We start from the raw sequence: 14203 nt of genomic DNA, 5'->3' as shown, positions 1-14203 counted from the left end.
GATCGAACCCAGGGTAATCTCTGGCATTACTGGCAGATTATTTACTGTCTGGGCCACCAGGGAAGCCCATATATCACATAAAGAAAGATAAAAGCAAAATGTTTTAAGATGAAAGGGAAAACAGGTCATCACAAGTCTTGTTTAGCAGAGAGGAAAAAAGGTATTGAAATTCTGAGGGGCAAATACACCCAAATTTGGAGAATAAAGAGGAAAAAATTTGCTTTTAAAACAAAAGGGAAAGGAAGGAATGGGAAAAAAAAAAAAAAGATTACCTTGTATAAAGCCAGACTTAAATTTTTCATCACCATCTAACATATGTCTCTCTCTGACGTCACCACCTTCACAGAATTAAGGGCTAAGGGTTTTCATAATTTTACTTGCCTCCAGCATACATCGAAGTCATAGCAGAGAAGAAAAACAGCAGTGGATTTAGAACAGGAGACTTTGTGCATAACTCAAAGGAATTGAAGCAAAGAGAATGTAATTCCAAGGTGAAATTAAAAAGACTTGATCTATAAGCCTTCACCTATATGCAAAGAAAAGAAAATTTTGATAATAAAAATAGAATGGAATTTTTCTTTGTTTCTACCAGAAAGTACACCCAGTCCACCCAATTGTAACTTCTTGACATTTTGCTAGAGTATAATTAGATTATAATTTAGGGGAAAGGTACCATCTACATGACTTACTACACACCTAAATGTGTATTGCTGGATTTGGAGTTTTCTTCAAACTGTTATTCAGCGTAACTTATATCATAGGCTGGAAATTGATGGCCTTGGCTTGCAGCACCCTCCTCACAAGAAAGGCACACATTGCTTTTACTAGTCATTAAGTCTTACCAATGTTAAGGAAAACTTCGAATGACATCTTTATTGGGCTTTAGACCCTGGGAACAATTGCAATGTAAGAGGAAAAGACATTTGCCTACCCTTATAGTTGGAAACTCAAACATTTAAAAGTTTATGTGATTATTCAGCATCTAGAAATTCAAAATTATCCACATCAAATTAATTACGTTTGGAGCATTTTTAAATTCTTGTTTTCCTTGTGTATGTCACACAGGAATAAGAGACTTTGAAAATGGCAAGTATGCTAGCAAGACATACATTTTAAGGCATAAAATATTAATGACGTATTTAGTGTAGTTGACGTAGACATACACCAGATTGGTTGATTTGTCTCTCTTATTTTCCCATGTCAATTTCATTCTTAAGTAGTGTATAAATAGGTTGCCTGTTTACAGTGTTCTCTTACAATGAGAGATAATGTAGCTCTCAAAATGTATCTCTCTTACAATGAGAGATAATTACAAGATAGTAATTGTCATGCAACTGCAATGAAACGGACCACCACCCTACTCCCTCCTCCCTTGGCAATCTATGTAAGTGCATATCCCTGGAATGATTATTGGCACTGTTCCCCCAGTTCTGAATTGTTATCTAGGTGAGGTCTCTGAGAAGCCAGTGTGTCCCCTGAGAGTGGTAGGTTACCATTTCAGCCACCAAGATATAAATGGTGGTTGATATAGGTAATGAGACTAACAGGAGATTGTTTCCAAGCAAACAGGAGAGGAAATTCCTTTTTCCAGCCCTCATTCTCTGCGGTTTGAACTTTGAAATGCTTGCTAATATTAGATTCCTCTGGAGAAGGGAATGACTACCCACTCCTGTATTCTTGCCTGGAGAATTCCATGGACAAAGGAACCTGGCGGGCTACAGTCCATGGGATCACAAAGAATTGGATGCGACTGAGTGGCTAACAGTTTCACTTTTCACTTTCACTCCACAAGGTGACTTCTGTCATACAGAGGCACACCTAAGAGTATTCCGTCTTAGAACCCAAGCCACATGGAGAAACTGTGTGGAGAACAATCAGGAGCCCCAGCTAAGTTCCCAGCTATCAAACAATGTCTGTCCTCCATGAGAGTGAGCCACTGTGGGTATTCCAGCCAGGTTGAGCCTTCAGAAGACTGCAGCCCTACCACATGATATAGAATTGCACTGTTGGATCCAGTTAACCCACATAGAAATTGTAAGAGGCTATAAATATTTGTTGATTAAAGCCACTGAGTTGTGGAATTTTATGTTATATGGCAATAGATAGAAAACTAAAATATCAGATAAAACAGATTATTTAGCTTTGGATTACTCTCCCTAACCATGTTACTTTTGTTGGTCCAGTGTATAAACTTTAAAAAATATTCCAGCCTGGTCACAGCTATGCTATAACTAAGAGGGCCTGTATGTTAAAGAAGGTGGTGGCAACGTATTTAGCTAGAGATCCACAGGGGAAAGGGGGATTTTGTGTTATCATCACATTTGGGGTTATAAATAAAGTTCACAAGAAATTTTCCAGGGAGGTTTTTCTCTTTGTTGCTAACTGAGAAGACTTAGGTTTGATTTTAAAAAGTACCCATTTCCTTACAGACACCACCCCAAATTATTTCTCTACTGAGAAATGTTAACAACCACCATTCATACGCATACCTGTATTAAAAATACAGGAAGGGGGAAAAATATATAAGAGAGACTTCCCAGGTGGTCCAGTGGTTAAAATTCTGCACTTCCACTACACGAGGCTCTGGTTGGATCCCTGGTCAGGGATACCACATGCCTCAAAGTGTGGCCAAAATAATAAATAAAAACATAGGAAGAAAATGTTCAATTCTACTACTAATCAAATAAATATGAATTAAAATAATATTGAGGTAACACATTTTCTCTTGCTCATTGCAGATATTTATAGTACTCAGTGTTGGCACAGGAAAAATGTGTACTCTTATTTACTGTAAATATATAACATCACTGAGAAAGAGTCTAGTAGTATACTGCTCTTTGACTCTTAAGAATGTATCCTAAGCATAATCAAGTAGCTCAGAGGTAGAGTTAAAACCATGTTTATGTCAGTATTATTTATAATTTCAAAAATTTATAATAAAAAAATTTAGAATCAATGTACGTATCTAACACACATATCCCCTCCCCCCCCAAAAAAAAAGGATTGGTTAGATAAACTGTGGTTCTTTCACACTGTGGGATTCTTTGAAGCCATTAAAAATGGCATTGAAGATAGTAAATAGACATACAAAATTTTCATTATATAATAAATCAAGGGACTGCCTTTTTGAGTCATGTACCACTGATGATGTGGTACCAAATAGGAACAAAAAGTATTTAAAGCAGAAGGAACTTCACTTACTAATTCAAATCTTTCCAAAAATATTTCCTGAGTGTTAAGCACTATACCAGACATTAAGATTAGACATTAGGCATTTAGATTAGAAGAGAAAAATCTAGCCTGTCTTGAGAACTCACAGTCTAATCATTGAGACAGACATCACAATGCAATATATTAAGCCTGTAAAAACCTAATAGGGAGACTTCCAAGAAAAGATTAAAAAATAAATAGAACACGCCAGATGAAAAAGTCAGGGAAGGTAAATCCATGATATGAAAAATCTCCAGAGGGTTAGGAGAAAAGGGAACCCTCCTGCACTGTTGATAGGAATGTAAATTGGTGTAGCCACTATAGAAAACAGTATGGAGCTTCCTTAGAAAACTAAAAATAGAGTTACTTGTGAGCCAGAAGTTCTACTCTTGGGGATATATCTGGAAAAGATGAAAACTCTAATTCAGAAAGATATATGCTCCCCAGTATTCATAGCAGCACTATTTACAATAGCCAGGATATGAAAGCAACCTAAGTAGCAATCAACAGATACGTGGATAAAGAAGATGTGATATATACACACAATGGAATATTACCCAACCATTAAAAAAAAAATGAAATATTGCCATTTTCAGCAACATTTGCGACCCTAGAAATTATTATACTGAATGAAGTCAGACAGAGAAAGACAAATATTATATATCACTTATGTGTGGAATCTAAAAAAATACAAATGAGCTTATTTATGAAACAGAAACAGACTCACAGACATAGAAAACAAACTTATGATTACCAAAGAGTACAGATGGGGGAAGGAGGGGTAAATTAAAGGTATGGGAGTAATAGATATATACTACTATATATATGGAAACAACAAGGTCCTAGTATATAGCACAGGGGACTATATTCAATATATTGCAATAACCTATAGCAAAAAAATAACACAAATATAGATGTATATAACTGAATTACTTTGCTGTACATCTGAAAGTAACACAGCATTGTGAACCAACTACACTGCAATTTAAACAAAGCCTCCAGAGTGGCTGGACATCTTAACTCTTAGGAGACAATTGGATCAGACTGTCATTCTTAAGTAATTATATATTTATTATGGATAGAGCTAGAGCAGTAAAATATATATATATATACTGTTAACACATATTTTGAAAAGCAGATCCTACCACCCCCATTTGGATCACACCCTCTTTACAGATTCTGTTTATTTATGATGAACCTAAGCGTGGGAAACTCTCATCCCATAAAGTTAAATGGTATTCTGATTGTTTAAAATGTCATTATGGCTTTTATTATCCCTGCACAAAGAGGAACATGGAATTGAATCTGTGTTTACAAAATAGGCTGCAGAAGGGAAAACACTGAGTAGATTATGTTCCATTCTTGGCTGTATTATGGGTGAAAATCACGTTAGCATAATCAAGAACCCATGGCTAAATTAAAATTGTTATATAAAAATGATGAGTATGGGATGGCAGGCAAATTGTTAATAGCAAGTTGACTAAAGAGGAAGCTACAGAGGCTGAGGGGACCACAGCAAAACCCGGCAAAGGCCTGGGTTCTACCCTGAAGGCAATCTGCTGCCTTTAGGGAATGTCAAACCCTATCTAGTGATAGGATTTCACTAGACTCTTAAAATCACTGGCAACTACCCAACCCCAATACATATTTGGGTAGAATCACCCATTGTATAGTACTGGTGGGATGCAGTGTTTATATTAGTTTACAATAATTTGCATTTATAGAGGTGTGCAGTTGTGTGGAATAATGAGATTAACACATTCATTGTAGGAGGGTGCTTAGTTTTAGTCTTTTTCCTCCAAATGTTGAGAAACTGAAAGTAAAGTTAAAACATCTTCTCTGGGACTTCCCTAGCAGTCCAATAGTTGGTAATCCACGCTTTTAATACAGGGGGGTGCAGGTTCAATACCTGGTCAGGGAAGTAGGATCTCACATGCCTCACGACTCAGCAAAAAAAAAGTCTTATCTCCCCATTGGTAGATATCACGCTGTCTTTACTGAGGGGCTCAGAAGTTTATAAATATTATTTACTGTCAATCATCAAGAAAATGCAAACCAAAACCACATTGAGGTATCACCTCACACTTGTTAAAATGACTATCACCAAGAAGACAATAGGGGGCTTCCCTGGTGGCTCAGTGGTAAAAAAAAAAAAACCTGCCTGCTAATGCAGGGAACACCGGTTCAATCCCTGGTCTGGGAAGATCCCACATGCCTCAGAGCAGCTAATCCCACATACCGCGGCTATTGAGCCTGCGCTCCAGAGCCTAGCAGCCACAACGACTGAACCTGCACGCTGCAGCTCCTGAAGCCTGCACGCCCTGGAGCCCACGCTCGGCCACAGGAGACGCCCCCTCGATGAGAAGCCCAGCGAGCAGCCCCACTGCTCACCACAACCAGAGAAAAGCCCAAGCCGCAATGAAGACCCAGCACAGCCAAAAATAAATAAATATTTTTTTAAAAAAGAAGAAGATAGATAAAAAGCATTGGAAATTATGTGCAGAAAAGGGAACCCTTGTACACCGTTGGTGGGAATGTAAATTTGTTCAGCCACTGTGGAAAACAGTATGGAGGTTCCTCAAAAATTAAAAATAGAGCTACCATGTGATCCAACATTTTCTACTTCTGAGTATATATCCAAAGGAAATAAAAGCAGGATATTTAAATTATAAATGTGTCCGTACTCCCACATTTATGGCCACAGTATTCACAAGGGCCAAGATACGGAAATAATATTTTTTTGCTGTTCAGTCTGTACGTCACGTCCAACTCTGTGACCCCATGGACTGCAGTGCGCCAGGTTTCCCTCTTCTCCACTGTCTCCCAGAATTTGCTCAAACTCACGTCCATTGAGTCAGTGACGCCATCCAACCGTCTCATCCTCTGTCGCCCCCTTGTCCTCTTGCCCTCACTCTTTCCCAGTATCTGGGTCTTTTCCAATCAGTCACTTCTTCGCATCGGGTGGCCAGAATATTGGCCTTCAGCTTCAGCATCAGTCCTTCCAATGAATATTCAAGTTTGATTTCCTTTAGGATTGACTGGTTTGATCTCCGTGCAGTCCAAGGGACTCTCAAGAGTCTTCTCCAATACCACAATATGGAAACAACTTAGGTGTCCATAAGTGGATGAATGGATAAAGAAGATGTGGTATATAAACTCGACTATTACTCAGCCAACAGAAAGAAGAAAATACTGCCATTTGTGATAATATTAATAGACCATAAGAGGATTATGCTAAATGAGATAAATCAGACAAAGAAAGGCTAATACTACGATATTACTTATATGTGGAATCAAAAAAATAAAAAGCAAAACTCATAAAAACAGAGTAGAATGGTGATAACCAGAGACTGGGGAGAAGGGGGGGAGAATTGGGGAGATGTTGTTTGAGAACAAGAACAACTAAGAGAAAAATAAGTCCTGTAGATCTAATGCACAGCATAGTAATTATAGTCAACAATGCTATATTATGAACTTCAGAATTGCTAAGAGTCTAGATCTTAATTGTCCCCACCACAAAAAAGAAAGTGATATGGTAGAGGTGTTAGCAAACACAATGGTGGTAATCATATTGCAATGTTGACAATATATCAAATCAACACACTGTACATCTTAAACTTCAGTTCTGTCGCTCAGTTGTGTCTGACTTTTTGCGACCCCATGGACTGCTGAACGCCAGGCCTCCCTCTCCTTCACCAGCTCCCAGAGCTTGCTCAAACTGCCCATCAAGTTGGTGATGCCATCCAAACATCTCATCCTCTGTCATCCCTTCTCACATCTTAAACTTACGTGATGTTATGTATCAGTTATATCTCAATTAAAAAAAAATTCCTGGAGAAGGAAATGCCTTGAGTCTAGAAGAACAAAGAAGATAGTATGACTTGAAAGAAGGCAAGTTTTCTGAAGTGTTCAAACCAAGATAGCAAAGACTGTCAAGACCTAAAGTTTAGGAAAAGCATAGGTTCTAGGGCCTACAGAACCACACAGGGGCTATATCCAATGAATAGATGCAGGTGGAGTTGAAGAGAGAAATGTAAGATTATCTACCGAGATGAGAAAGATCATCAGGAAGAGTGTAAGGTGAAGAGGAACGCAGCTACCGAGTATGGGGCTTGTGACAGATAACAGAATGTCCCATAAGAATATCCACATTCTTTTTTTTTAAAAGAAAAAAAAAGAATATCCACATTCTATTAGGTTGGTGCAAACCTAACTGCAGTTTTGGACTGTGAATTTTAAATCATAATAGCAATGCTCAAACATATCTTTATTAATCAAAATAGAAACCATTAAAATCAACACATTGTTTTGCCAGTGAGAAATAAGTTTGTTTATTCCTATAGCATAAAAATCAATGTTTAGGTTTGGACGAACTCTTGGAAAGCATTTTCTGCCTCCTGTTGGCTGTGGAGGCATTTTCCCTGCAAAAAGTTGTCGATATGCTTAAAGAAGTGGTAGTCAGTTGGCAAGTCACGTGAATATGGCCGATGAGCCCAAAGTTTGTAGTCCAATTCATTCAACATTTGAAGTGTTGGTTGTGTGACATGTGGTCAGGACTTGTCATGCAGAATTGGACCCTTTCTGTTGATAGATGTTAGCTGTAGGCATTGAAAGTTTTGGTGCATCTCATCAATTTGCTGAGCATACTTCTCAGATGTGATGATTTTGCTGGGATTCAGAAAGCTATAGTGGATCACATGGGCAGCAGACCAACAAACAGTGACCATGATATTTTTTTGGTGCAAGTTTGGCTTTGGGAAGTGCTTTGGAGCTTCTCAGTCCAACCACTGAGCTGGTCATTGCCAGTGGTTGTATAAAATCCACTTTTTGTTGCATGTCACCATCTGATCAAGAAATGGTTCACTGTTGTTGTAAGAGAAGACACTTCAAAATGACTATTTTTTTGATTTGCCATCAGCTCATGTTGTTCACTCATTCAGTTGTGTATAACTCTTTGCGACCCCATGGACTGCACCACGCCAGGCTTCCCTGTCCTTCACTATCTCCCAGAATTCAACTTCAGTCCTTCCAATAAATATTCAGGGTTGATTTCCTTTAGGATTGACTGGTTTGATCTTCTTGCTGTCCAAGGGACTCTCAAGAATCTTCTCCAACACCATAGTTCAAAAACATCAATTCTTCAGGTGCTCAGCCTTCTTTATAATCCAGCTCTCACATCCATACATAACTACTGGAAAAACCATAGCTTTGACTTTTACAGACCTTTGCTTTTTAATATGCTGTCTAGGTTTGTCACACCTTTTCTTACAAGGAGCAAGCATCTTTTAATTTCATGATTGCAGTCACCATCTGCACTGAGTTTGGAGCCCAAGAAAATAAAGTCTGTCACTATTTCCCCATCTATTTACCATGAAGTGATGGGACCAGATGCCATGATCTTAGTTTTTTGTATGTTGAGTTTTAAGCCAGCTTTTTCACCCTCCTCTTTCACCTTCATCAAGACGTTCTTTAGTTCCTCTTTGCTTTCTGCCATTAGGGTGAAAATCATGAGCATCCACTCATCAAGCTATTTCACCTTTCCAATTTGCTTCAAATGCCAAATGACTATAGCATGGTTGACACTGAGTTCTTCAGCAACTTCTCATGTAGTTGTAGGAGGATCCTCTCAGTTGGTGGTTGTCATCTTCCAACAGTCGGCCACTGCACCCTTCATCTTCAAGGCTCTCTTCTCCTTTGCAAAACTTCTTGAACCACTGCTGGATTGTGCATTTGTTAGCAGTTCCTGGACCAAATGCGTTGTTGACGTTGCAAGTTGTCTCCACTGCTTTACGACCCATTTTGAACTTGAATAAGAAAATCACTCAAATTTGCTTTTTGTCTAACATCACTTCCGTAGTCTAAAATAACTATAAAATAAACAGCAAGTAATAAGTCATTAGCAAACCATATATATATAAAGGATGTAAGAAATTAAATTAAAATGATGTATAACATAACCACATTTATTTAAGAATATATTCCAATATCAAATGGCAAAGAGTGACAACAGAAAACCTCAATTACTTTTGCACCAACATTACAATCCCAGGAACCATGTGAATATATTAATTCACATGGAAAAGGACTTTACAGATGATTATATTAAAGATCTTGAGATGGGATATTATCCTGCATTAATTATTTCAGCCCAGTATAATTACAAAGGTCCCCATATGTGAAAAAGAAAGGCAGAAAGTATAGAGTCAGTGAGAGATTTGAAGATGCTACACTGATGGCTTTGAAGATGGAGGAAGAGGCCACAGGCCAAGGAATTCAGGCAGTGTCTGGAAGCTGGAAAAGGTAACGAAACAGATTTTCACCTTCAATCTCCAGAAGGAACGCAGCCCCATCAATGCCTTGATTTTAGCCTAGTGAAACCCATTTTAGAATTCTGACCTCTAAAAAGGTAAGATGAATTTGTATTGTTTTAAGCCATATTTTTTTTATAAAAAAGTTAACTATTTTGCCACCTTCTTTATATATGCAGCTAGGCTCAAATATAGAAAATGACATTTTGAAGCCATAACTGCCTAATTCTGTGGTTCTTACCATTGACCATTCTCAAGAATCACCTTTTATAAATCCCAGTGCCCATGCCAATTAAATCAGAATCTTGAGTAGGACCCAGGCATCAATAGTTTTTACAGCTTCCCAGGTAATTATAATATAAGGCCTAGTTTACAACCACTGAACTTTTTTTTTTTTTTTGGCCTTGCAGGATCTTAATTCCCTGACCAGGGATCAAACCTGCACCCTCGACAGTGGAAGCATAAGAGTCCTAACCACTGAACCACCAGGGAATTCCCTGAACTAATTTTTATTGATTAGGGTATGATTGTGCTTACTCATGACTTCTGTGATGACATATACATGTGTATATATATATATATAATGAAATGTGTTTATGTTAATTAAAATAAGCTGTATTAATATAAAGATTTTAGTGTCACTCAGATTATTAGAAACAACATGGAAAGTCTCTAAATCTGAACAATCTGGATCATGTATTTCTAGCCCAAAAACAACAGTCTTCTAAATCAGAGGGAGAACTGAGAGTTCTGTGTAAATAGAAAATGACAGCTAGTTGCTAAATTTCATATTAAAAGCAAGACAGAAATAGTGTCAACTTCAAAATAATTTATTTCTAAAGCAAAATGTAGTAAGAACTTAGCATTTAGGAAAATGCAATTTCCAAGATCTAAAAATGAAATTACTAAAAGTCTGTGATCAACAACTATGGAAGAAATAACTGAGGGAAATTATTTTATGTTGTAAAGTAAAATTAAAAAGCCTTTATTCCTCTGCTAAATTCAGTTTCTTTTAATGGGAAGTTAAAGAATGATAGTTAACAAGTGATAGTTTAACATTTATGTCTTTAAGCTTTAGAAAAACAAAATGTATTTTGCTTATGTCATTTTAACCACTTGAGAAAAATCTCATACAGAAAGTAACACAAACCAGTACTGAGATAGTTCTAGTTCCATGAGTCATAGTTGTAGAAGCTTAAAAGGCAAAGAAAAAAAATATTGAATTGAAGTCCTGGAAAAATGAGGTAAGATGAACTTAAGTGGAAACAACTATGGTAAGCCACCCCCTGACTATAATACACATTTATGTCAGCCTTCTGTTTTGTTCTTTACAGATGGATGGGAATTAAGAATAGAAAATAATTTTCCTTTTTTTTTAAATTCTCCCTCAACCATTGTTAAACAAGGCGGTAGAGTACAAAATGAGCAGAACAACTGAGCAAATAAATTCACCCCCCCCTTAGGTTCCTAAATATTTGACTGCTAAGAAACCAAAGTGAGTTCACTTTTTTTTTGTACTATTAGTTAATTCTGAGTTGTGATAACTCAGTCAAGCTAGGTAAATCTTACCTTTTCAATAGGAAGAATAAAAGGAGACCAGAGACATCTACTGAGTTTTTCATTCCAAATCCAAAGATTGTTAGTATGTCTGGGTGTGTGTGAAGAACTTCTGGTGGCCAGGAGTAAAAGGAAAGAGACTACTTAGGATAACACTTAACTAGCCTACACAAGTGGAGAAGGCAGTGGCACCCCACCCCAGTACTCTTGCCTGGAAAGTCCCATGGACAGGAGGAGCCTGGTGGGCTGCAGTCCATGGGGTCGCTAAGAGTCGGACACGACTGAGCGACTTCACTTTCACTTTTCACTTTCACGCATTGGAGAAGGAAATGGCAACCCACTCCAGTGTTCTTGCCTGGAGAATCCCAGGGACGGGGGAGCCTGGTGGGCTGCCGTCTATAGGGTTGCACAGAGTCGGACACGACTGATAAGACTTAGCAGCAGCAGCAGCAGCAGCCTACACAAGATGGAGGCAGAAAGGGGAAAGGAAAGAATTTAAGATATATTTTTAAAATAGAACTAACAGGACTTGCTGATGCATTGTATCATGTTCCTCTCTTAGGAACCGCGTGAACTGTAGCCTGCCAGGCTCCGTGGGATTCTCCAGGCAAGAATACTGGAGTGAGATGCCATTTCCTTCTCTGATGTATTGGATGTTTGTGGGCAAAGATGAAAGAAAGGGAACAATGAAAAGTGGTTTCTACTTCTTGACTTGAGCAATTTGTGGACATGCAATTGCCTGAGTTGGGTTGGGAGTTGGGTTGGGAGAAAAGTTGGCAGTGAAATCAAGGACTTGCTTCACTCACTCGTTACTACCGTAGCTCCTGAAGGCATTTCAATTGATTTTTTTTCCGCTCTAAGTGGATGGTGAAGACGAGACCCCAGGTCAAGCCTGGAGCTCTCTGAAACGTAAAGGGAGGTGAGGTGAAGAGAAGGAACTAACGAAGGAGGTGGAGAAGGGAAGGGCAACAAGGTATATGGAAAACAGGAGTGGGGAGTCACAGAAGCCAAGGGGGGAAGCGAGTCAGCGAGGAACATGATCAGGGTGTCACTGTGCTTACTCATGACCCTGGTTACTACGATATTGGCTCGTGGAAAATTATGAGACATATCTGTACCAGTGGCTGCACCTGTGAAAGAATGTGCTTTTGTGTCACAGCTGCATTCATATGTTCAGTTCACCCCACCCTTGCTCCCCACAAAATTTCGTTACCTGTAACAAAATTGATGATGGTACATTTATTATTCCTCTTATGGTATTTCTCTCTTCTACTTTAAACAACACTGAAGGGTCTTACATAAAAAAGTAATGCATATGCCAAAAAGAAAAAACCAAAAAGAAGAAAAAAACAAGAAAACAAAACAAAAATAATGCATCTTAGTTGAAGAAAGTTTGGGAAAATGTAGAAAATTTCTTTAAAAAAAAAACAAACTACACCCACTTTTGCAACACCCATACATCTTTGACCCTTGGTGTACATATGTCGCCCCATAAATAAATGATTATTATAAAATTGAGCAGTGAAACATACTGCTTGTAGCCTTCTTTTTTTCACTTAGAAATGTATCACTAACATTTTCTGTGTCACTAGTCTTTTAAATGTGACCTTAAAAATAGCTGTATATTATTACTTTATTGGACTTTCCAAGTGACTCAGTGGTTAAAAAAAGAATAGGCCTACCAACGCAGGAGACTCGGCTTCCATTCCTGAGTTGGGAAGATCCTCTGCAAGAGGAGGAAAAGGCAACCCACTCCCGTATTCTTGCCTGAGAAAGCCCATTGACAGAGGAGCCTGGTGGGCTACAATCACAAGAGTATGGCACAACTGGGTGCAAAAGGAGAAGGGGGCGGCCGAGGATGAAATGGTTAGTTAATGTCACCAACTCATTAGACATGAATTTGAGCAAACTCCCCGAGACAGGGAAGGACAGGAAAGCCTGGCATGCTGCAGTTCATGGGATTGCAAAGAGTCAGGCATGACTAAGTAACTGAATAACAACAAATGGTACCCTAAAAGCAATTAGTGCTTAGTAAATGTAAGCAGTTATAATAATAATTAAAGCACATGTTGTTAATTGACTGTACTTTTAATTTTTTGAAAAAAATTATAAACACACTTTCTGATCAATAAAGCTATCTACTGTTTTGTTTACCAGCTACTCTGGCATTCGGACCCTGCATATAATTTTTGATTCAATCACAAATTTCATTAATTTCTTCGACCCAAAGAGGTAACTCTTGACAATGGGTTTTTCTTTGTTCACTTAGACCATTAGTTAGTTAGTTCAGTCGCTCAGTCGTGTCTGACTCTTTGCGACTCCATGAATCGCAGCACGCCAGGCTTCCCTGTCCATCGCACACTCCCTGAGTTCACTCAAACTCATGCCCATTGAGTCGGTGATGCCATCCAACCATCTCATCCTCTGTCGTCCCCTTCTCCTCCTGCCCAGTCATCTCTTCGCATGAGGTGGCCGAAGTATTGGAGTTTCAGCTTCAGCATCAGTCCCTCCAATGAACAACCAGGACTGATCTCCTTCAGGATGGACTGGTTGGATCTCCCTGCAGTCCAAGGGACTCTCAAGAGTCTTCTCCAACACCACAGTTCAAAAGCATCAATTTTTCGGCACTCAGCTTTCTTCACAGTCCAACTCTCACATCCATACATGACCACTGGAAAAACCAGAGCCTTAACCAGATGGACCTTTGTTGGCAAAGTAATGTCTCTGCTTTTTAATATGCTATAGGTTGGTCATAACTTTCCTTCCAAGGAGTAAGCGTCTTTTAATTTCATGGCTGCAGTCACCCTCTGCAGTGATTTTGGAGCCCCAAAAAATAAAGTCTGACACTGTTTCCACTGTCTCCCCATCTATTTCCCATGAGGTGATGGGACCAGATGCCATGATCTTAGTTTTCTGAATGTTAAGCTTTAAGCCAACTTTTTCACTCTCCTCTTTCACTTTCATCAAGAGACCATTGGGCATCCATAAAGCCAAACTATTTAACTGACCTTTCTCAGGAAATTTCAAATCACAAATCACAAGAACAGTGCTTATCTGATAAAATATATCAACAAGAATCTAGGACTAAACACAACTAACTAGTAGAGACTCCTGCTCTGCCCACTAGG

Source organism: Odocoileus virginianus, chromosome 12 (genome assembly GCF_023699985.2).
Source record: "Odocoileus virginianus isolate 20LAN1187 ecotype Illinois chromosome 12, Ovbor_1.2, whole genome shotgun sequence".
Classification (NCBI taxonomy): domain Eukaryota; kingdom Metazoa; phylum Chordata; class Mammalia; order Artiodactyla; family Cervidae; genus Odocoileus; species Odocoileus virginianus.
Note: the sequence above shows the minus strand (reverse complement) of the source record.